The sequence below is a fragment of the Arachis ipaensis genome, chromosome B3 (assembly GCF_059453495.1).
Source record: "Arachis ipaensis isolate K30076 ecotype BB chromosome B3, ASM5945349v1, whole genome shotgun sequence".
NCBI lineage: Eukaryota > Viridiplantae > Streptophyta > Magnoliopsida > Fabales > Fabaceae > Arachis > Arachis ipaensis.
The window spans coordinates 89,664,765-89,690,811 of record NC_142438.1 but is presented as its reverse complement, the minus strand read 5'-3'; the positions used below and the strand labels follow the sequence as shown (position 1 = coordinate 89,690,811).

Genomic DNA, 26,047 nt, shown 5'->3' with positions numbered 1-26,047 from the left:
ACCTATCCATGCATACGCGCATGGGGTGCGCACGCGTCATAGTTTTCCCTCTTCCACTCTCTTCTTCCTCTCTTCCTCCTTTCTTCTTCCTTTCCTCTTCACCACTTCCCTCCACCACCGTCACCGGCGGTGCCACCAACCGTCGACCACCACCTCTGGTGGGCCCCACATTCTCTCTCCTCTCTTTCTTCCATTTCTTTTCTCCTATCTCCACTTCACTACACCTTGCCCTTTCCCTCTATTCAAGGTTTTCTACTAATTCTTCTTTTCTCCTTTTTTTGCATTCTTCTTTCCTTAGTAGCATTCCACTATTTTCTTTTCCATTTTTTCTTAGTTACATTTTTATCAATGCATTCTTGTTTACTTGCTTTTTTTTCCATTTTCCATGGGCGTTGAGATTGAACTTATCTTTTGCTTTGATGGGTTATTTTGATATGTTTTGACTTCTTTGTGATATGTGGTGTTGGTGGATGATTGGTATTGTATTTTGGGGGTGCTACATTGCTCACTTTCCTCCACTTGCTTTTTGTGTGAGGGTTGCACACCAAGTGTTTGATGAAAGGCACCAATGAGTCCTTGTTTTAAATTTGACACTATGCTTTTACCTTGGTGCCCTTTCTCATTACACTTGCCCATCTTTATGTGTGTTGAGCCGATTGTTCCTCATATTTTCCATTCACATGCTCATTATTCGTGACTTGCTTCCTTGTGGCATATTGCATAACTATTAGTTCCACTTTCTCTAATTCCACCTTCCTTCATGTGAATGCCTCATTGTCATGGGGGTTGGATTGGGTGTGTGTGACTTTCTTGTGCTTGATCGCTTCTTACATATGCTACTCTGTGTTGTTATGGATGCTTGAGCCTATTCCTCTCATGCCTTTTACTTGTATGCTTATCTCACTCTTGCATCCCATGCTAGTGCATTGTCCCATGTTTCAATCATTGCCTTGCTTGCATGTTGCAGCTGTCATGTCTTCAAGACCCCTACTCTTTTGCGGAATTTATCTCACTTGCATGTTAAACTTCAAGTGTAGTCTCTTTGAGTTTAATGTCGTCTCTTTTCCTCTTCTTTTTCAGATGGCCATAAAAAAGGACAAGGAAAAGGCACCGAAGAAGCCACCTACCAAAAAGGTACCTCAAAGATCCACCGCCAAGGTGCACCATGCGCCCAAGGCTAAGCCTCTCCCCAATAAGGCACGAAGCATCATTAATATTGATGACCAAGAGAAGGACAACCCTGTGAGGGACCCCACTAGGTTTTCCAACCGCTATTGTGAGCTCATGTTCCCCATCATGATTACATGGAATTATCATTCTAAACTTCTTCTTACCCCTCCAGGTCATATAGTTCAGTTTGTCATACCTCGCATTGAGCGGCGAGGATGGGGATTTGTCATGCGAAGACCACAAGAAGCTAACCTCTCGTGGGTGGTGGAGTTCTACACCAATTACCACTCCCATTCTCTTCAGACTGTTTTTGTGCGCCGGAAGCAAGTCCCGGTTTTGGAGAAAGCTATTCAAGAAGTACTTAGAGTCTTACCCATGGCAGATGAGGTAGATGGTTACCAAGAGGTCCTCTGCCAGCGTGATGACTTTGATTTTATTTTTGATTGGGATGCTATCCGCCGAGTCATTGTCGAACCAGACACATTCTGGACCGGAGGGAGACTAAGGCCCCAACCTAAGGGAATTCTTGCGCGCTTTCTCACCATCGAGGCTCGAGCATGGACCCAGATCTTGTCTCATTACGTGTTTTCCAGCACTCATGAGACGTTGATCACCGCAGACCTAGCCTTGCTAGTTTGGTGCATACTCACGGAGCAGCCGGTCAACATTGCTTGCCTCATCCACCAAGCCATGGGTCGTGTTCATGCCAAGGGTAACCTACCTTTCCACTCCCTGGTGACAGAGTTAGTTGCTACTGCTGGTGTTCCCCGAGAGACTAAGGATCGAAAAGCAATGATTCCGATAGAGGGCGACGTCGTCTCGACCGAAAAATATCTCAAGCCTCCGGCGGAACTCGAAAACCTTGATATAGCTATCCCCTCGGATATCCCTACTACTTCTTCTACACCACAAGGATCTTCCCACCAACAGTTTGAGGATCTCCATAAGAAGATGGATAGATATGAACGGCGGAACCAACGCCGGTTTGCTTATATAAAGAAGCTTTTGAGTTTTGTGACCCCATCTATAGAGGAACCGGAGATCTTCACATCCACCTCGTACTTAAGTGAAGAGAGCATTCACGAACTGGATAGTGAAAGTTTCAAACCTGACTACCCCTTACACCTTGCTAGTAGCACGGAGGACTGTGCTAATTCTTAAGTGTGGGGAGGTCGTTCGACCGATCTCCATGGGTAATAATCTCCTCTTTTCAACATCTATGGACTTTAATTCTCTTTTGTTTTGTTAATTAGGACACCTTGCATGTTTAGTTAGTTTTTCTTGTTAGGACTACTTGGTTAGGGTGATGACCTCTTTTCCAAGAAACTGTGTTTTCAGGGCACCCTACCAATTTAAAAAAATTTTTTGCGATAAACTTGCTTGAAGAATGTATTTTGGAACATGGTTTTTGAGCTAAGAATACAAGCATGTGAGTTTTGAGCCTTATTGTGTGGTTACATCTTCTAACTACTTATTCCTATTCTTGTGTGCATTATTCTCTTTCTATGATTGCAATCCTTGCTTTGTCTGATTCTATATATCCATTATTTTATGTATGAATGCATTTACATGATTGAGGCCAACATTTTAATAGTCACTTTTCTCAAATATCCTTAACCCTTTTATCTACCATTGCTAACTAATTTTGAACCCATGATAAACCCTTTTGATTCTTAATTGAGCACATCAACACCCCTAAGTGAAAAACAATGAACGTCCCTGGATTTGGATCCTTGATTAGCTTAGGCAAGTGAGGGTGTGTGTCATTCAATTGGGAGGGTATACTTGGGAACTTGGGTAGATGTAAGGGTATGTCTTTGTATTTGTAATTGAAAATTTTGGGGATGGGGAACATACTCATGTATTGAATGATTGAACCATATGCATTGGCACTTTTGTACATGAAACCCCACAAAGGGGACAAGAAAAAAATAAATAAATAAAAAAATAGGGGAATGAAGGAAAAGAAATGTAAAGAAAAAGAAATAGAAAAATAAAAGAAACAAAAATATAGAAAAAAAAGCAATAATAAAAAAAGGGGACAAGTTGCCCCATAACCAATGCATATGGAATGAGAATTAAAGAGAAATGCATGAGCATGTGGAAAGTGAATAAATGGGTAGTTGGGTTGTGTATTAGAATTGCATAGGTTGTTGTATGTGTTAGGTGAGAGCCTAGCCTAATCAAAGATGCATAAGCTCACTTGACCATACATGTATTCTTACCCTTACCCTAACCCCATTACAACCTATGAACAAGACCTCATGATACTTGTACGCATGCATTGAGTAATTGTTGATTGTTAGATGAAAGACAAATCTTAGAAAGCATGATTAGGGGAGGATTGAGTGACAAACCCTATACACTTGAGCGAATAGAGCGGATACACTTTCGGTGAGGGTTCGATGCTCAACTCCTTGTTCCTGGATTTCACAAGCGTTCGTCTCGCAAGCTACATGAACTTCATTTTGATGTTCGAATTGGTAGAATTCACGGACTACATGTCACTTTAGCCCTATATGCTCATATGTGTTCTTGGAGGATAGATTCACCCTTGACCAAGTAGATAGATACATTTACATTAGTTGCATGCATTCATTTAGGTAATTTGCACTTCGTTAACCTTTTTCTCCCATGGCCTTTGGTCTTTTTATTTTTAGCATGAGGACATGCTTGGTTTAAGTGTGGGGAGGTTTGATAAACCCTAATTTTATGGTTTATATTGTGTAGAATTTGGGGAGTTTTATCAATATTTTCCACACTTATTCATAGAAATTGCATGGTTTTGTGTTCTCTTCCTAATTCTGCTTCATGATGGAAAATATGCTTCTTTTGCCTTAAAAATTCCATGATATGTTTGTTGAGTGATTTCAGAGTTTGTAGGGGAGAGAAAGGAAGCATGCACAAGTGGAAAAAACATGAAGAATTGGGCTTTAGAGAATCGGCTGCGACGCGCACGCGTGGGTGCAAGGAGCTAGGCATGGCGCGCGAGAGTGACGCATCTGCGTGGATTGGCGAATTCTCCATCGACACGTACACATGCTTCACGCTTACACGTGATTCGCAAAACTCAGGCAACGCGTACGCGTAAGAGCATCACGTGACCTCATTAATGAAATCGTGGCTGGCGATTTCTGGGGCTCTGCATGCCCAAATTTAGCTAGATTCTGCATGGAAAAGACCCAGGAACTCTAAGGGAAAAGGGGGGGGGGGATCATTCATTACACACTTAGACATAGTTTTGGCTAGTTTTTAGTTCTTGTTCTTCTAGAGAGAGAAACCCTTATTCCTCTCTAGATCTAGTTTGATTTTATCTTCCCTTGTTGAATTCTGAATTGGGTTTTGTTGATTTCTAGTTTTGATTACTTAATTTGAATTCTCTAGTATAGTCTTGTTGAGATCTTGTATTAGATTTATGTTTTCTTGTTATTCACCATTTTCTATTCATTTATGAATTTTGTGGATCTTGAATTTCTAATGATACATTTATGTTTTCCATGACTAATAGTGTTGTTTGAGTGGCTTTCCATTGTTAATTTTTGGTGGGTATCTTTAATTTCTAATTTAATTACAATTTGATTATGTCTTTTGTTAATGCATGTTATGTGCTTGATGAAATGTTTCTTTTGATTATGGAGTAGTTTTCCTTACTCTTGGCCTAGGCTAAGGGAATTGGGTAAACTTGAGTCATTAGATATAATTGATTTGGTGATTTGAGAATCCTAGTGGTCAAGTTGATACCCATTGACACTAATCTACTACTAAGTTAATTGGTAGTTGGATTGGGACTTATGAGTTGAAATTGATCAAGCCACTTGACGTACCTCAAGCTTAGGAGTAGATATTACGTACTTAAAGCTCTTGGAGGTAGACTTAGTGAGTTTGGTTCCTCATAATTGTCAAGATATGGTTATTAGACAAGGATGGTGACCCCAATTCCTATGCCTAGCCAAGAGTCCCTTTTATTATTCATATTTGAAACCCAAAAATTTCAATTGCTTAATTCTAGTTATAGTCAATTACTTAGTTCTAGAATAGAATTATATTAGATGTTCTTTTGTTAGTTTGAAATTGCTCATACCTTTCCTTAGTTACTTGATTTAGTTTCTTGCACTTTAAGATTTCTTGCATGTTAAGTCTAGTAGTTTAATTTCTTGATCATGACTCCCAACCCCGGAATTCTAACCAATGTTGATGCACATGTTTGCCCATTCCTTGTGAGACGACCCGAGGTTTGAATACTTCGGTTTACTTTTATTGGGGTTGAACTTTGTGACAACCAATCTTTAAAATTTGATTTGAGGATTACTTGTCGGTTGAGAGCTATACTTGCAATGTGAATATTTTGTGAAATTCTTTACCGACGATAGTCCACTTATCAAATTTTTGGCGCCGTTGCCAGGGAATGGTTGCAACGTATACCTTGACATTGGTTATGTGAATATGTGAATAATGTAGATAGTTTACTTGCTTTCAATACTTAGTTTGTAGTTAAGATTTCTTTTATATATGTGCTATGACTCCTAAGTTTGTTGACTCGGTCTCAACCGAACTCTAGCTTAGCCGAGCTTGATCTTGAGATTGAAAGAACTTTGTTACACACTCGGCAAGCTAGACGGCGTTTGGACTATACGGCTAGTACTTCGGCCTCTCTTGAGGAGCATACCGAATCACTAAACGGAACCGAGAGCGACTTGGAGTCCGCTACTTCCGATTCTTCTGTTGGCACCACTAATACATCTTTGCATCCTACAGGTGAACAATACATGGCGGAGCCGCGCTGAATCACCTTGCATGAACAAGGGGCTCCAGATATTATACTTCAACCTTTGCAAGAAAGGTATCCCAATCTTTATCCAAACTTTGAGTTGAAGAATAGCTTGATAAATCTACTCCCCCAGTATCATGAGATTTCGGGTCAAGACCCCATCCGCCATCTAAGATATTTTCAAGTTGCTTGTTCTACGGCCCGAAGGCATGGGGCCGATGAGGTTGCTATTATGGTTTTTGCCTTCCCCTTCTCTCTTGAGGGACAAGCAAAAACGTGGTTCTATTTCCAACCGGATGAGATTGTGACCAATTGGGATTTCTTGAGGAGAGAGTTTCTAGACAAGTTCTTTCCGCCAGAGAAGACCGACTACATCCAGAAAGAAATCTCGGGTATAATACAAAAGGACCATGAGAGTTTGTATGAGTATTGGACTAGATTCAAGAGGCTATTGGAATCTTGTCCACACCATGGATTAGACACTCACTTGCTCATTAGTTATTTCACCAGAGGTCTTTGCGCGGAAGATAGAAGATTGCTCGCCGCCGCTAGTGGTGGTTCCCTTTCCAAAAACAAGACGGTGGGAGAAGCTTGGAGCTTGATAAATGATGTTGTCGAGGCTACACAACATGTAAGAGTAAGAAGCAATCCCCTCAAGGGTGTGGTAGAAGCACCTCCTTCTGAAACAAGCTTAACCAAGGTGCTTGGGTATATGACTTCTATCCTTACGGAGATGCACAAGGAACAAAAGGCATTCTATTCCATCCAAGCCATCCAAGCCCCACCCTAAGTTCTCCAACTTGAAGGTCCTCCTAGAATTTATGGTTTGTACTCTAGCACCACACATTACTCCGATCAATGCCACCAAATTCAAGAGGATTACACCCTTGCCGTAGCCAATGTGAATTATAATAATCGTCCACCCTATCCCTCTCAAGGCCAAAACAACTACTCGCATGGTAATAACTCCAATCAAGGGTGGAGGGACAATGCACAAGGGAGCAATCAAAAGCAAAGACGGAATAACTCTTTTTCTCACTACAACAACAACCACCAATCTTCATCCCAATACCACCATAACAACAACAACAACCGTCAAGCTAACTAAAATCACCACAACCAAGCATCCCACCAAAACCAAAACAACTACACCAAATACCAAGCACCACATTAAAGACAACAATCCAACCAATCCCCCTCCTCTTCTACCAACTAAGTTGTGAACTTAGAGCTATTGTGGAAAAACATGAAGAGAACAACAAGGCTCAATTTAATGCCATGAGTGCTCAATTGGGCAATATCACCGAGATGATTTCAAAGTTGGCCTTATCCTCCTCCAACAACACCAACCAACCCTCAAACTCTTCTAACCTTCCATCCCAACCCCTTCCAAACGCAAAGGGCGGCCTCAACGCCATTACACTACAGTCAGGTGATGACAAGTCATCTTAGCCTAGTTTTACTAGTCTTTTTCTTTATTTTTATTAAGTTTTATGCACTTTCTTGCATTGTAAGTAAGTAATTTGGAATAGAAATGCATGGTTTCCTTGAATCAATCAACCACCATTTAATTGATACTAAATCATGAGGTTCAAGCTAAATTTAATTGATTTTTATTGATTTATAAATCTTGTGAATTTGGTGATACTTTGATTGGTTGTTTTGATTACTTGTAGGTGAAGAAAAGAAGAAAATAAGAAAGCGTGGCCTAAGAAGCATGACCCAAGGAGGAGAAGAGTGTGGTAAAGAAAACAATAAAGCATGGCATAGGCATAGAGCTCTCTTCAGGAGCGGAGCACTCTCTCAAGGAAGCACAAACTATGAGCCAAGAAAGCAAGACATGATGCTACGCTCCCCTTGAGAGCAGAGCACACTTTTGAACCAAGAAACAAAGGAAAGAAGAATGATGCTCCGCTCCCCTTGAGAGCATTATCGGGCTTCACTCAAGAATAAATCCAAGGAAATAGTTTGCCAATGCTTACTCCAAGGATCGAACCCATGAGCAAGGGGGAGTGGGGAGCGCTACTCACAAGGGAAAATGAGCCACACTTGGCCAAAATGCCACCTCCAAGGATCGAACACAGCACCTTAAGGAAGCAAGGAGCAAGGCGCTACAAGAAACCAAGGAAATTTGCACCAAAAAGCTATCCCCAAAGTCTCGAACTTGGGACTTCTCCAAAGCAAAGGGATAGCTACGCTCTCCACAAGAGCAGAGCGCTACTCCTTGGTGCAACACGCACAACTTGACATGGCCAGGAGACTTGGAGCGCACAAGACACACACAAGCCACAATGCTCCGCTCCCCACAAGAGAGGAGCGCTATCCTGATTGCCCCAAAGCCTTGGCACGCAACAAAGGGATCCAGCACAAGCCTCAATGCTCCGCTCCCCACAAGAGCAGAGCATCCTCCTGGGAGTAACACTCTTAGGCTAAATCATGGACCAAAATTCAAATTAAATTCAAATCTTCACCAAATTAAAAAGTCCACCCAAATTCTTAAATCCAAGAATAGGAAAGTGTATAAATAGAAGCTAGTTTAATTTAGAGAAGGACTTTTTTACCTTTTTGCTTCTTTGAGAATTTTCATTTTAGAATTTTTAGAGTTTTTACTTTAAATTTGGATCTTGGAGAATTTGGGAATAGATTTGATCTCTCTTCTTCATTGTTCTTGCTTGAGCATTCTTTACTTCTTATCTTGGATCTTGGGTGAAGAATTGAAGAAATTCTGTTTCAATCTCACCTTGAAATCTCTTGTTAATCTTTCTGCAAAATTTTAGAAATTTTGATTTACATTTCAAATTCTGTTTACTGCTTTCACTCTTCTACTTCTTCTGCAACTTACTTTTCCATTTCTTTTGCAATTGTTCTTGTTGGATCAAGGAAGGATTTGAGATCTAGACTTGTTTTCTAGTCTCTTCCACTCCTGAGATCTTTAATTTCCCTTTTAATTTCTGCAATTGAGCTACATTCACTTTCTATTTTAATTCTTTAAGCATTTTTACTTTTCTGTTTGAGATCTACTCCACTTTAATTCATATTTTGCTTCTTTAATTGTCAGTATATTTCTGCTTGTTTAATTTCTGCAATCCCAGCTCCCAATTCCTCTTATAATTCCAGCAATTTACATTTCTTGCACTTTAAGATTCAGTCATTTATATTTCTTGCAATCTAAGCTTCTGCAATTTAAATTACTTGTTCTTTAAGATTCATTCCTTTTACTTCTTGTTTTCTTTAATTTACTGCAATTCTTCCCCCTCCCTTTACATTTCAAGCAATTTAGTTTCTGTCCATTACAAATCTCTCAAACCAATACTTGATTCGCTTGACTAAATCAACCACTAAACTAAAATTGCTCAATCCTTCAATTCCTGTGGGATCGACCTCACTCATGTGAGTTATTATTACTTGATGCGACCCGGTACACTTGCCGGTTAGTATTTGTGTGTTTGGAAATTCGTTTTTCCACAAAAACACCCATCAAGTTTTTGACGTCGTTGCCGGGGATTGATTAGATTGACAATGATTAAGTGAAGTGGAGATCTAGATCAAGCACTTTTTCTTTTCTGCTTCTTTAATTTTTTAGCTAACACACTAACTGTTTGAATTTTTGCTTAAGCTAACTAAAATTTCACTATAGCAATGGATTGAAGTGTTATTGTCTTTCTGGTTTTATGTGATTTTTATGCTTGGTTTGCATGTCAGGGACAAGGGGAGCTATACCCACCTTTTGTGAACATGACGAAAGAACCTTCAGGAGATTAAGAGAGCCGAAAGAGGGAAAAACATTGTTGGAGAAGAGGATTCAGAAGAAGAATTCCAAGATATGGAGGAACACTCAACAAACCCAACAAATCCACCAGGAGGAGCAGCCAATAACAACAATAATCTACCACAGAGAAGAGTTTTGGCTTCCTACACATTTGCAAATCCTAGACATTGTGGGAGTAGCATTCTTACCCCAAATGTTAATGCAAATAACTTCGAACTAAATCCACAACTCATCACCTTGGTTCAAAACAATTGTTCCTATGGAGGAGGACCACTGGAAGACCCAAACCAACACTTATCCACCTTTCTGAGGATTTGTGATACTGTCAAAACCAATGGTCTGCATCCTAACATCTACAAGCTGTTGTTATTTTCATTTTCTCTCAGAGACAAAGCTACTCAATGGTTGGAATCCTTTCCAAGAGACAGCATCAACAATTGGGATGATCTAGTGAGCAAGTTCCTTGCCAAGTTTTACCCACCTCAAAGGGTTATTAGATTGAAGACTGAAGTACAAACATTCACACAAATGGATGCTGAACCTTTGTATGAGGCATGGGAACGATACAAGGCTCTAATAAGGAAATTTCCTCCTGAAATGTTCAATGAGTGGGACAGATTACAGAATTTTTATGAAGGTTTGACATTGAAATCTCAAGAGGCTTTGGATCATTCAGCAGGAGGCTCTGTACAACTCATGAAAACTGCAGAGGAGGCCCAAAATCTCATTGACATGGTAGCTAACAACTAATATTTCTTTGCTCACCAAAGGCAACGCCAAGCATCACAGAGGAAAGGAGTGATGGAGTTGGAAGGAGTGGACTCAATCTTAGCTCAAAATAAAATGATGCAGCAGCAAATTCAACAACAATTTGAGCAAATGGCCAAAAAGATTGATAGCCTCCAAGTTACAGCAGTCAACACAAGCCAACCATCATCCACATGGGGAGCAAATGAAGAAACTCAAGAGGATCAACAGCAAGAACAAATCCAGTATATGCACAATCAAAATTCTGGGACAAATGAGGTTTATGGTGACACTTACAACCCTTCATGGAAGAACTATCCCAACCTCAGATGGGGAGACAATCACAATCAACCTCAACAACCATGGCAAAGGAACTCAAACCAAAATAGTTGGAAAAATACTAACCACAACAACCAGCAAACCAACAACCAAAACACATACAGAAAATCACAAAACACTTACCCCAACTCTAACCATCATCCATCCAATAACTAAGCCACTAACCAAAACACTTACCCTCAACCATCAACACCCCACAACCAACCAATCTCACAAGACTCTCAAAGGATCACCAACTTGGAGCTCTTAATGGATAAAATGATGAAGCACCAAGAGATGACAACAAGGAACCAGGAAGCCTCCATGAAGAATATGGAGAGACAGATCAGACAGCTTTCCAAGCAAATTGCTATTGAGAGACCTTTGAGCTCACTCCCAAGTGACACCATTCCTAATCCAAAGGAGGAATGCAAAGCTGTACAACTAAGGAGTGGAAAAATCTTGGTGAAAAATAAAGAAGCAACTAAGAAGCCAAAGGAAAATGATGAGAAACAGGTCGAAAAAGGGGAAGCCAATGATGAGGATGTGACAGCAAGCAAGTATGTTCCAGAGGAGCTCAAGGAAAAGGATAAGCAGCCACAAAATTCAAGAAAAGGGAAGAAAGCAATTGAAGAGCCAACTAAGGACCACAGGCAGGGAATTAACTTCACACCTCCATTGCCATATCCTCAGAGGTTCAACAAGGAGACTAAGGACCAACACTTTCCAAAATTTCTTGAAATCTTCAAGAAACTGGAGATCAACATACCTTTAGCTGATGCACTTGAGCAAATCCCCCTGTATGCCAAGTTTTTTAAGGAGCTTATTAACAAGAAGAGAAACTGGCAAGAAAATGAAACTATACTGCTCACTGAAGAATGCAGAGCATTAATCCAGAAGGGACTCCCTCCTAAACTTGAAGATCCTGGAAGTTTCTTTTTACCTTGTGCCATTGGCAGTATGACCATCAACAAGGCAATGTGTGACTTAGGGGCTAGTATCAATCTGATACCTTCCTTTCTAGTGAAAAAGCTATGCATAGAAGAAGTGAAACCAATACAGATGTCTTTAGAATTGGTGGACAAGTCAGTGATATGTCCCAGGGATGTGATTGAGAACCTTCTAGTAAAGGTAGACAAATTCATATTCCCTGCTGATTTTGTGGTCTTAGATTCAGATGAAGATGAAGGTGATTCCATCATACTGGGAAAACCATTCTTGGCCATTGCTAGGGCCATTATAGACGTAGAGAAAGGAGAGTTGGCCCTCAGAATGCATGATGAAAGCGTCACCCTGAATGTATTTCCGGAAACATAGCTCATTGATGAAACGAAGGAGTGCATGGAAATTGACAAAGAAGCTCACAGTGGAAGGAAGGAATTAGCAAGACGATCAGTAGTTACCTTCCAAAGCAAGAAATAGATAACACAGCAGGACAAAAAGAGAAAGAGATTGTGCAGAGTGATAAAGAAATTCAAGAAGAAATTGAAATATTAGCCACTAAGAAGAAAAGTCCCAAAGTGAAGCCCACATGCAAGGAGAAAGGATCAACAAAAAGAGGGAAGAAAAACAAGAACAAAACCAAAAAGGGTTGGAAGAATAAAAAGATTTCAACAGAGGGGTTCTCTAAGGGTGATGAAGTACAGTTGATCTATCAACAACTGGGAGCAAGCCAACAAGTTGATGACTACTATACTGTCAGCAAAATACTCTCACTAGATCATGCCGAAATTGAATCAAGGAACAAAGAAGAAGCTCACAGTCAGGGGGGATAAGCTGAGACACTACAGTCATCAACCACCATAAAACAGGGGCCCAATGTCAAGCTAATGACAATAAAAGAGCGCTCCATGGGAGGCAACCCATGATTTAAGATTCTTGCTCATTTTTTAATTCAATAAATTATGATCATCTTAGCATGATTTTGAATTTTATTAGACATACTTGACAGATGCATACACTATTTTGAAACACATGCCAGGCTTCTAAGTTTGGTGTGCTTGACAGCACACAAAAATCAGCTTTTCAAACATTCTCAGATCATATGCTTAGTCATTTAGACAAAGTATATGACCAAACATTAAGTTGGTGTTTGCATATGTACCAATCTCGAGAAGAATCAACTTTTGTTCAAAAAAAAATCAAAATCATGCATAGATGAATCATGCAATGTTTCATTTTAGGAATGTATGTTAGAAAATAAATTAGAACTTATGATGAAAGTATCAATTGTGATAAATGGCTGCATTTGACATTCATCCCTTAGTAAGAAACAAGTTTGGTGTTCACCAAACCTTGGTTCACTAAGTGAGGGACACAATTGATCTTTTATGACTAAAAAACATAATAAATAATATAAGCATTCACCACTTCATCACCGTGCTACAACTATGTCCTAAAGTTGACCATTTTGATTTAATTAGGAAAAAGGAGGTTGAGGTGAAGACAAGATGAAGATACGGCTATGACAAGCCAAGAGAGAAAGATCACATGTGCCTAGAGAGGTGTGCCTACCTTTGAAAGCAAAAATCTACATGCTAGTCACCTAGGAGGACGAACCTCATGCAACCAATGGGAAGAGAATCCTTGTCAACCCTCAAGAGAACATGCAAGCCGTTCATCTCATGAAGTTACTATGTTGTTCAACTCAATCTCCACCCTTCATAAGTCATGACCGAATCCCTCTTCAAGTATGGTCTTCTTCCAAAGCTTTAATGCCTTGCCTATAAATAGGTTGAGACATTTCTTGCATCACATATTTCTACAAATCTTTCTTACAATCATAAGTCCTTGTTTCACCTTGTGCAATCCTATACACGCCCCACTCCCTTCTCAACAGCAACATTTCTTTCTTCATTCTCATTACACAAAACCGTACCCCAACCAACCACAAATCCATCTTTGCCTTCTCCCTCTACTTAAATTCATGGCTTCATCAAGTTCAAAGAGAAGACAAGGGAAGGAACCAATGGTAACCGAGCCCCCATCCTATGATACAAGGAAGTTTAGATCTCAGTTTCATGAAAGAAAGTATCATAGATTCATGAAAGCAAAGCACATCATTCATGAGAGGGGTTTTGAGCTGAGGGACGGGGAATACCCCATCATGAGGCAGATCACTAGGGAAAGAAGATGGGATCTTCTATGCGATCCTCTCACCAAAATCAGTGCAGTCATGATCAGGGAATTTTATGCAAATGCGGTAAAAGAGAGTGAAGACAGTATCCCTTACAAAAGTTATGTTAGAGGAGTTGAAGTGGATTTCAGTCCAGCATCCATTACAAGGGCCTTGAAGTTGAGAACCATAACTTATGAAGAGCAGGGCTACGAGGCTAGACTGCAGGGAGAGAATGACCCTGATGAGATCTTACAGGGGATATGCTTGGAAGACACAGACTAGGAAAGAGATTCAAAAGGGATCCCAAGCCAATTGAAAAGAATAAATCTCATTCCTGAGGCCAAGGGGTGGTATGTGGTAGTGAGGAGATCAATACTCCCTACTGGAAACACCTCAGGGGTCACAATCAAGCGAGCACTCTTGACATACTGTATCTTACATGGGGGAGAAATCAACCTTGCACAACTCATAGCCGACAGTATTCAAGAGATAGCTGAGAGCACAAACAAATCAACTAGGCTCGGCCATCCAAGCACCATTCTAAGGCTATGCAACAAAGCTGGAGTGATTTTTGAAGATGAGGGCACAGAGAGAGTAAAAAAGGGGACAGGAATCACAAAGAGAAAAATGGAAGGAATCAATGAGGATGATGATTAAGAAGAAAGACCCCAAAGAAGAAGAAGATCAGAGGAAGGGGAAGAGCAAGCTCACGGTGCCATAGATATGAGTCAACTGTAAAGGGCTCTTGAGGAAATATCACAACAAAATGTGAGAGCACAAGAGCAATATTCAAGACACCAAGAGCAATATCTAGCGCACCAGGAGCAATATTTGCAAGACAGGGAGCAAAATAAAGCTTGGCAGCACAGAATGGAGGAAAGACTAGAGAGCTGACAGCAACAAATGATGGTCCAACAATAAGAGTTTCAAACCAAGATTCTTGAGGGGCAAAAAGAACAAACAACAAGACTTCAAGAGTCATATGACAAAATGTTCCTGACCCAAGCCAAATATGGGGAATTTACTCACAACCTGTATCAGTGGAAAAACATTCATCATACTATTGGAGAGATTAGACATGTGCAACAAATAGAGTCTGATGAAAATATGCAAGCAAGGTTAGAGTATTTGACCTACAATATGCTAGCACTAGATCCACAAATCAAACCATTTGAACAGTGCCAAGAATTTAGAGATCGACAGAAAGCAAGATCTCATCACTTCAGAGAGGTAACACATGAAAGATTGGAGGCAGTTGGGCTCTCAGGGCTATTAGATCCTGTCTGGGATAGAAGGTGCCCTAGTGAAGAAATTCAAGACTACTCCAAGCTCTGGAAGAGAAAGAAGAAGAAAGGAGAATCAAGCAATAACCAGGGATAGGACAACTAGAAGATGGTGAAGTTCTTTCATTTTCCTAAACTAAATAAGGAAGATGTATATCTAAAACATGATATACCTCCAATTGTTCTTTGTTTCGCACATGTTTTAGCTTAAAGAGTTATCTGCATAATAATTGTCATCCTTTATTAACTTGAGTATTTTGTTTTGTTTCCCTTGCTGATTGAATAAAAGAAAGAAGTTTGATTTAGAAAACTAATTGTTCAATGTTGCAAAAGTTATAATGAAAGTTAGTGGTGGTATGTGTTTGATTCAATTGCTATCTCACAAAATAATTGCTGCATAATGACATGTTACTTGAAGCTTAAGCTAGTTTGCTGCTATGATCCTTCAACTAATGAAAATCCCTTGAAAATAAACCAAAATAGAAAGAAAAAGAAATAGAAAAAAGCCAAAAAGTGGCAAAGAAACAAATAACAAGGCTAGACACCAATAGCTTGGACCCTAGGACATATGCCTGTGGTGTTTGTGTACTAGGATATGCTTGGACAAGTAAGTTCTAAGGAGTATTTCAAAACTTGGCCACTTAGATCAACTGATTTGGGATGGCCAACTGAAAGTCCACAATAAAGAGCAACCTAGCTACAAAACACTTAGTTATCCAAAGAGATGCTGGGCATCAATGAGCCTAGGAAGAAAAAAGGTGAGTCATGTGTCTGTGGTGAAGAAATATTGAGTATAATTAAGCCAAAGGCTACTGCAACATTTGCCACCAAGCCTTCAATGAGTAATAAGCTCTCTAAGCAAAAGAAAGAAGGAAAAAGCTAACAAGGGAAGTAAGCAGAAAGCAAGGCATTATAGCAGCAACCTTTGTGAACCCTTGAGGAAACATTGTTTGTTTAACAGCAAGTAATAAATGAGCTACTATTGATCTACATGAAACCCCATGAACTAAGTTCAACTATCTGCTTAATAAGGACATATATACTTCTCTATTTCATTTTATCTTCTCTTATGTTTAATTCTTGCTTGGGGACAAGCAAGTTTTAAGTTTGGTGTTGTGATGACAAGTCATCTAAGCCTAGTTTTACTAGTCTTTTTCTTTATTTTTATTAAGTTTTATGCACTTTCTTGCATTGTAAGTAAGTAATTTGGAATAGAAATGCATGGTTTCCTTGAATCAATCAACCACCATTTAATTGATACTAAATCATGAGGTTCAAGCTAAATTTGATTGATTTTTATTGATTTATAAACCTTGTGAATTTGGTGATACTTTGATTGGTTGTTTTGATTACTTGTAGGTGAAGAAAAGAAGAAAATAAGAAAGCGTGGCCTAAGAAGCGTGACCCAAGGAGGAGAAGAGTGTGGTAAAGAAAACAATAAAGCATGGCATAGGCATAGAGCTCTCTTCAAGAGCGGAGCACTCTCTCAAGGAAGCACAAACTATGAGCCAAGAAAGCAAGACATGATGCTACGCTCCCCTTGAGAGCGGAGCACACTTTTGAACTAAGAAACAAAGGAAAGAAGAATGATGCTCCGCTCCCCTTGAGAGCATTATCGGGCTTCACTCAAGAATAAATCCAAGGAAATAGTTTGCCAATGCTTACTCCAAGGATCGAACCCATGAGCAAGGGGGAGTGGGGAGCACTACTCACAAGGGAAAATGAGCCACACTTGGCCAAAATGCCACCTCCAAGGATTAAACACAGCACCTTAAGGAAGCAAGGAGCAAGGCGCTACAAGAAACCAAGAAAATTTGCACCAAAAAGCTATCCCCAAAGTCTCGAACTTGGGACTTATCCAAAGCAAAGGGAGAGCTACGCTCTCCACAAGAGCAGAGCGCTACTCCTTGGTGCAACACGCCCAACTTGACACGGCCAGGAGACTTGGAGCGTGCATCATGACACGGCCAGGAGACTTGGAGCACACAAGACACACACAAGCCACAATGCTCCGCTCCCCACAAGAGCGGAGCACTATCCTGATTGCCCCAAAGCCTTAGCACGCAACAAAGGGATCCATCACAAGCCTCAATGCTCCGCTCCCCACAAGAGCAGAGCATCCTCCTGGGAGCAACACTCTTGGGCTAAATAATGGACCAAAATTCAAATTAAATTCAAATCTTCACCAAATTAAAAAGCCCACCCAAATTCTTAAATCCAAGAATAGGAAAGTGTATAAATAGAAGCTAGTTTAATTTAGAGAAGGAATTTTTTACCTTTTTGCTTCTTTGAGAATTTTCATTTTAGAATTTTTAGAGTTTTTACTTTAAATTTGGATCTTGGAGAATTTGGGAGGAGAATTGATCTCTCTTCTTCATTGTTCTTGCTTGAGCATTCTTTACTTCTTATCTTAGATCTTGGGTGAAGAATTGAAGAAATTCTATTTCAATCTAACCTTGAGATCTCTTGTTAATCTTTCTGCAAAATTTTAGAAATTTTGATTTACATTTCAAATTCTGTTTACTGCTTTCACTCTTCTACTTCTTCTGCAACTTACTTTTCCATTTCTTTTACAATTGTTCTTGTTGGATCAAGGAATGATTTGAGATATAGACTTGTTTTCTAGTCTCTTCCACTCCTGAGATCTTTAATTTCCCTTTTAATTTCTGCAATTGAGCTACATTCACTTTCTGTTTTAATTTTTCAAGCATTTTTACTTTTCTGTTTGAGATCTACTCCACTTTAATTCATCTTTTGCTTCTTTAATTGTCAGTATATTTCTGCTTGTTTAATTTCTGCAATCCCAGCTCCCAATTCCTCTTATAATTCCCGCAATTTACATTTCTTGCATTTTAAGATTCAGTCATTTACATTTCTTGCAATCTAAGCTTCTACAATTTAAATTACTTGTTCTTTAAGATTCATGCCTTTTACTTCCTGTTCTCTTTAATTTACTGCAATTCTTCCCTCTCCCTTTACATTTCAAGCAATTTAGTTTCTGTCCATTACAAACCTCTCAAACCAATACTTGATTCGCTTGACTAAATCAACCACTAAACTAAAATTGTTCAATCCTTCAATCCCTGTGGGATCGACCTCACTCATGTGAGTTATTATTACTTGATGCGACCCGGTACACTTGCCGGTTAGTATTTGTGTGTTTGGAAATTAATTTTTCCACAAAACACCCATCATCGGGGACTACATTGGAGAAAATACCTCCTAGAGTCATGGAAGACATTCATGAGGAGGAAGTGGTTCTTGAGGCTTCATGCCTTGGCAGAAATAGATAATCAACACCAACTGGTCAATCTTGTGATGGGAACATGAATCTAGGAGATTCCTGAAGTGTTTCCAATACTCGTAGAGAGTCTCTAATTCACCTTGGATGATGCAGGAAATTTCCTTCCTCAATCTATCTGTAACCTCTGCTGGAAAAAACTTGTCCAGGAATTCCCTTCTGAGCACGTCCCAATTAGTAACAACAGCTTTCAGTTGAGTGTAAAACCACTCCTTTGCCTTTCCCTCAATAGAAAATGGGAATGCATATAGCCAAACAGTAGCCTCATCCGCACCATGCCCCCTAGTAGTTGAGCAAGCTATTTGAAAATCTCTAAGGTGCTTGATAGGCTCTTAAGCAGGTAGGCCATGAAACTTAGGCAGTAGATTAATCAATATGGTCTTCAGTTCAAAATCCGTAGCCAAATTCGGATGACGCGCTTGATATGGTTGCAGTGTAAAGTTCGGAGCTCCTGCTTCCTAGAGAGTAATCCTTCTAGGCTCCGCTATAGTATCTGCACTTAAATCAACAGAAAAAGCATCAATAGAATCAGCAGAAGAGGGACTAGTTTCTCCCTCAAGTGACGCTTCAGACTCAACTTCAGATAAGACTGGTGAATTGGGCAAAACCCCTTCACCACCCTCAGAGGCTAACTGACGCTGAACTCACCTAATACGTGAAATAGTCTTTTCAATCTCAGGATTAAATGCAGCTAAGCTCGGATCTAGTAATGAACGCGTCATTCAATAAAAGAAACATAGAGCTCATGGTAATAAAATATACTAAAGATAAATGATAATAATTATTATAATAAATAGAAAACACACAAAGAAAATAGAAAAAAATGCAATTATATAAAAATAAAATTTTTTACATCAACCAATAATTTAGCACACTGTTGCAACTCCCCAGCAACGGTGCCAAAAATTGATGGGTAGAAAAATGCCGGTTAAAAATTTCTAATAAAAACAGCGTTGTCAGTACAGTCTTAACCGACGAATTTTCCATTATCAATTTAATTTGTGTCACAATTAAAATTAAATAACTGGGAGTAGAATTCCCAGGTCGTTTCCCAAAGAGTTGACACAAGGTGCAATTTATTGGTTAGGAATTTTCTGAGTAATTTTTGAGGTGGAGAACGGAAAAATAAATAGCAAGAAATTAAAGCAGCGAACAATAGCAAGAGATGTTATGTATTTGAAATAAGAGATCTTGGTTAGGAGAGATAATTGGAATTTCTATCCTTGTCTTTTTCCAAGTGTAATAGTAAAGGTTTATTGCTTCCACTCAGTTATCCTCTTGCAGTTACAAAGGAAGGTTAAATGGGTAGCACTAACTCTGATTCACAAGTCCTAGTCACTTTCTAGGGAAGGACTAGAGTCAGTGAAAATTGAGTTAGCCAGTGATTCTCAATTACATATTACACATGAGTATCACAACTCAAGGGTCTCTAATTAATCAACTCCTAAGCCAAGTTGGGAACTCTACTCCATTAGCATGAATGCCATTTTCACAGACATGTAAAAGGAGTAGATAGGAGACATGGTAATTAAAATAAATTAATAAAATCAAATTTGGCACTTGTTCATACCCTGGGTCGAGATGTCCGACCCAGGATGACTAGCGACAAAGCGAACGACCTCTTTAGGTCAAACCATCCGACCTCTTCCCAAAGAGCTCGGATAAATCGACAGGAAAGACCAAAGAGGGCCCAAAATCGAGGAACACGACCCAAATCCAAAGGCAGCCCAAGCCTACAGAGAGAAGGGCGGTTCCCTTGAAAATAAGCTGACCTCACCCAAAGATAAGATAAGATAAGATAAGATAACTAACTTATCTTATCTAAAAAGGTCACTCCACACCATTATAAATATACTGGAGCACCCAGGTACAACTCATACTCTGATTCTACAAAAAACATGCTTAATACCCTTGCTAACTTAAGTATCGGAGTCCCTTGCAGGTACCCCCCACCCTCCAGTGACGAAGGATCAGCAGCATAGCCAGTCCAACAAGTCGGATACAACAGCTCCGGCCGCCACTCACCAGCCGGACACGTCAGTACCGACCAACGCAGAAGATCTCGTCCGAGATCGACCTACAGTTTCAGCTAACCCTCGGAACATTGGCGCCGTTGTCGGGGACCTGGAAGTCATCCCATCACCATGGCGGACGACCATGACAACGACCATGATTCAGATCTAGAAGATAGAACACCGCACAAGAACGCGGACACTACACCAAAAGATACTCCTCAACCTAACAAAAACAATGATTCACCAAATGTGGGAGCCGTGGTGGCACTTCAAAGACCGCTTAAAGCAACTCGAAAAAGAGGTGGAACATCAATGAGAAGCTGAGAAAGACCTACGAAGAAAAGTTAGGCGACGCCGCGAGTTAGAGGACATGCTCCTAAAACTCGAAGCAGACCTCAAGACCAAGACTACTCGGTCAAGTCATGAAGGTGATTCCCGTAAAGACCAAGATCCATTCACCAAAGAAATCATGAGGGAAAAAACCCCAAAAGACTTCAAACTTCCCGACATGACTCTGTATGATGGCACTACAGATCCCAGCCATCATCTCAGCAACTTCAGAAGTAGAATGTACCTCACCGACGCCTCAGATGCAGTTCGCTGCAAAGCCTTTCCGACTATTTTAACAAAGATAGCGATTAGATGGTTTGACAATCTACCTCCTAGGTCCATCTCAAGCTTCGACGACTTAGCCAAGAAGTTGCTGGCCAGATTCTCTATCCAAAAAGATAAAGCTAAGCACGCCCCAAGTCTATTAGGAATCAAACAAGGGGATCGGGAAAGTCTTCGCAGCTACATGGAAGGATTCAACAAAACATGCTTGGACATACAAAGCCTACCAACGGAAGCCATCATTATGGGCCTCATCAATGGCTTGCGAGAGGGACCTTTTAGCCAATCTATATCGAAAAAACACCCCACATCTCTGAACGAAGTGCAAGAACAGGCAGAGAAGTACATCAACATGGAGGAAAACTCTCGACTAGGAGAGACCTCAAATTCCGGATTCACCTACCCCTCCCGGGATAAGGACAAAGAGTCCAAAAAGAAGGAGGATCGACATGGGGAGAAAATAAAAAAATACCACAATTACACCCCTCTTCGGGTGTCCCTTGTGGATGTTTACAGAGAAGTCTGCCATACTGAAAAAATACCCCCAGCTCGACCACTCAAAGGCAAAAAAGGTGGAGGAAATCGGTCTGAATATAGCGAATACCATAGAATCTGCGGGCATTCCACCAATGAATGTTTTGACTTAAAGAATGTCATAGAAAAACTAGTAAGAGAAGGAAAATTAGATCGGTACCTGGCCACTCGAGACGATGAGCAAAGAAAAAGAAGAAGGGATGAAGATGTCGGACGAACCGAACGATCACCTCGTACACCAGAAAGACACGTCCACATGATACACAACGGATTTGCGGGAGGAGGAATCTCCAAATCATCTCGCAAAAGATATCTTAAAGAAGTATATCATGTCGAGGGAAAGGAGGAAGCATCCGACATCCCCGCAATTACTTTCACCAAAGAAGACGCATCCGGTATTGTTCCGAGGGTTACCTAAAACTGTAGGTCGATCTCGGACGAGATTTTCTGTACTGGTCAGAGATGACGTGTCCGGCTGGTGGGTAACGGCCGGAGCTGTCGTGTCCGACTTGCGAGACTGGATGCACTGCTGATCCTTCGTCATCGGAGGGTGGGGGTACCTGCAAGAGACTCCGATGCTTAAGTTAGCTTGGGTATTAAACAGGTTTTTTGTAGAATCAGAGTATGAGTTATACCTGGGTACTCCAGTGTATTTATAATGGTGTGGAGTGACCTTTTTGGATAAGATAAGTTAGTTATCTTATCCTATCTTTGGGTGAGGTCAGCTTATCTTCAAGGGAACCGCCTTTATCTCTATAGGCTTGAACTGCCTTTAGATTTGGGTCGTGTTCCTCTATTTGGGCCCTTTACTGGGCTTTCCTGTCAATTTGGCCGACCTCTTTGAGAAGAGGTCGAATAGCCTGACCTGAAGAGGTCGGTCGCTTTGTTACTGAACATCCCGGGTCGGATAGCTCGACCCAGGGTGTGAACGGTGCCCCTGCTCGAGCTTGGTCTTTCTTTTTGTGGTCGAGTCCTAGTTTTTAAGACTTCGATCCTTCTCTGGTGAAGCCAAACTTGAGCATTTGTCGACTTCTTTCTTTGTAGAATCTTCCTTTTTTGAATGTGGAACGTTTTCTTCTGAAAGCGTGCGCTTTTTGTATCAGCGCTCTGTTCTTGGGAACGTGCGAGGGTTTGATACCTTCATTAATTATTTTTAATGCTCCGTTTCTCTTGCTTTTGAAATGGTTCCTTTGCTTCACATTCCTTGTTTCCTCGAAAGATTGTTCTTTTTTGTCATGCTGATAGCTTTTTGCTGATGAATTCTGTGAAAGATAACGATTATTTCTTCGTGTTATTTTGCTTATTCTGGGGGATTTTTATTTCTCTGGAAAAAGGTGGCATCTTTGATGACTTCTTCTTTGATATGATTTGCTATTTTGCTTGCTGATAAGCCAAGAAAGGATCAAATTTGGGAGGTAACTATTTCGGTTTTGTCTGATTTGTAGCTTTCTGGGATGATGCTTTCTTTTTCGCCTTAGAAAGGGTTTTCGCTCTGCGTTAGTTTTGTAGGTTTTCCTGAATCCTTGTTCCCTGACTGCCTCCAAAGGATGCCCCTGGACCTTCTGCGTGGGTCTTGGGGTTTTCCTTTTGTTATTTGTGCCGTCTGAATCATACTAGCCGAGTTATTTTGTCCTTCGCCCGAGATGTTTTTTAGTAATCCGATCTTCTTTTCTTGTTGTAGGATTAGTTGGCCTCATGTCTTCTCGCAAAAATATTGTTGAGACGTCTTCCCAAGTCCCTGAGGGCATGGCTGATTGGGTGGATTCTATCGTTCTTCTGTGTGTTTTGTTGGTTGACTCTGAATTCTGTCAGCAACTTAGGCAATTTCATAAGATCTGTGGTAATGTTGGTGATGAAAAGAACTATGAGCTTGTATCTCCAAGTTCTGAGGAGAGGGTCTGTTTTTCTACCTGAATTACTGGAGAGCGCCCTTTTTTCTATGCCTACGACTTCTTTTTTAGTCAAATAAATATCACTCTTCCTTTTACCGATTTTGAGACCAACCTGTTATGGTCCTGTAATGTTGCTCCGTCCCAACTTCACCCCAATTTCTGGGGTTTCATAAAAATCTTTCAATTGTTGTGTCATGGATTCGGTATTCCTACTTCGCAATCTCTTTTCTTTTATCTCTTTGTTTTGACAAAGCCTGAGGTAGTTAAGAAGAAAGCCGCTTGGGTTTCTTCTCGAGCTTCTCAGGGAAAAAAGGTTTTCTCCATGTTTGATGAATCTTTCCGTGACTTTAAAAATTACTTTTTTAAAGTCCGAGTTGTTGAAGGGGCTCGCCCCTTTTTTTTGGATGAAAATGACGAGCCCGCCTTTCCTTGGAATGGCAAAAGGATGTGAGGGTTTCTAGATATACATGGGAAATGTTAGATGAGGCTGAGCAAGCTTTCGTGACTGTTCTGGAAGAAAACTGGGGGCAGCCTCCCTATCTCGACACAAAGAAATTTTTAACCAACCCCTCTCTCCTCCGAACTGAGCTGGGTAGTGGTCAATTTTTTGATTGTCCTCTTTTGTCTGCTCCCGTATTTCTTGCAAGCTTTTTTTTTATTTGTGACTTGGTTCCTTACTGTTGTGTTTTGCTTGCAGAGATGATTAAAAATAATGAATCTATGAAGGCCTTCAAAAGGGCAAGGAAAGCTACTGTAGCCCAAAACATCTCGGCCAAAGCGGCTGGAGAGGGATCGTCCCAGGTTCAATCGAAGCCGGCCGTACCGAGCTCGCCGGGGTCGAGGAAAGTAATCTCTACTCCCCGGGTTCGTTTGGTTGATCCTCTGCAAGCTTCTATGGCTACTTCTGGTGCTCCTCCTCACAAAAAACAGAAGACAACTGAGCCTTTTAACCTTGACGCTCCTGATTTTGATGCAATTGAGTTTGTTGATCAGCAAATCGGTCCTTATGGCATCATCCCCACTGACGATGTATCTCTCCTTCGCCATTTAGACTTCATTACTCGGAGTAGTATTAAGATGGCACATATGGGAGCTGCTATGTACCGTACTGTCCAAGATCTTCCCCTTCATGCTACCAAGGCCTTTATGGAAGAGGCTAAGCGGGAGTTTGACAGAATGAAAGGTTTGAAGGAGGAGCTTCAAGTGAAGGTGGCCAAGCTAGAGAAGGAGTTGGAAGGCGAGAAGGTGAGTTCTGTTGCTTTGGCGGCTTCTGTGAGGTTGGCTGAAGACACGGCCTTGAGGCATAAGGACAGCTATGTCACATCCTACCGTGAGGTAATGCGTCTTAGGGAAGAGTTGGAGTCTGCCCGGGTTGATTATGCCAAACTCCAAGGTCACCTTGTGGGCAGCGTAAATGCTGCCTATGAGAACCTAAAGGATCAAGTTCGAGTTCGTGCTCCCGAGGTCAACCTTACTCTCTTCAGCTTGGACAATATCGTGAAGGATGGCAAGATCATCCCTGATGACCTTGATGACGACGACGTTGAACCTCTACCTGTGCCGGTTGCCAAAGCCACTGTTGTGCCGACTTCTTCAGCTCCTCCTGCTGGGGTTAATCATCCCGAACCAGAGCCTGATTGTCAGATATTAAATCGAGATGACGAGATGATGGATGCTGTGCCCCTCCAGACTCGTCCTCCTTCGCCCCATGTTGATGCATCTTCTGGGAAACCTCTGGATCCTCTTTAGTTATTCTCGGTATATTTGTGTATGGCCCTGTCTGTGGGATTTTGAACTATTTATTTTTTGTAAATGGTATTTTGCTGACTGTTGACACTCTCTTGGTTGCTTGTTTAGAAACTTTATTTTGAAAAACAAAGCAGTTTCCAGGCTTTCAAGGCTGATTTTGGTGGCCTCTGAAGCTTTGCCGTTATTATAGCTAGCAGTTTTTATATCATGTCTGTCTGCACTCGTCTTAGCATCTTTCTAGTATTTTGGGAGTGTTGGGACTTTGTCTGACCTCTTTGGGTTGGCTTGGTTCTTTTGCCTGATGTCATTTCCATCAATTCGTTTTGTTTGGACTTTGTTCAGGTCTTTTTTCTATGTATAATCGCCGAGGTCGCCGATTTCTTTATGTCGGTTTTGTCCGAGCTGTTTTGTTAATAATCCTCTTCTTTTTTTTTTGGACCCCTTTTTAGGTTTCTTTCAAGGATTATTTTTGTAGCTTTATGTTTTGGACCGGCTTCTTTGCATCGGGTCCTTTAAGTTATTTTGTAATCCTCTTTCTTGGACCTTGTTCAGGTCTCTTTCAGGGATTACTTTTATAACTTTTATGTTTTGGGCCGACTTCGTCATGTCGGGCCCTTCTAAGTTATTTTTGTAATCCTCTTTCTTGGACCTTGTTCAGGTCTCTTTTAGGGATTACTTTTATAACTTTTATGTTTTGGACCGACTTTGTCATGTCGGGCCCTTCTAAGTTATTTTTGTAATCCTCTTTCTTGGACCTTGTTCAGGTCTCTT

At 40.7% G+C, this 26,047-nt stretch overlaps 1 pseudogene; it reads left to right on the top strand.

Annotated features, from left to right (window-relative positions):
- The first annotated feature begins 13,698 nt into the window (after window positions 1-13,698).
- Window positions 13,699-15,270, top strand: LOC148571521 (uncharacterized; annotated as a pseudogene).
- The last annotated feature ends 10,777 nt before the right edge of the window (window positions 15,271-26,047 follow it).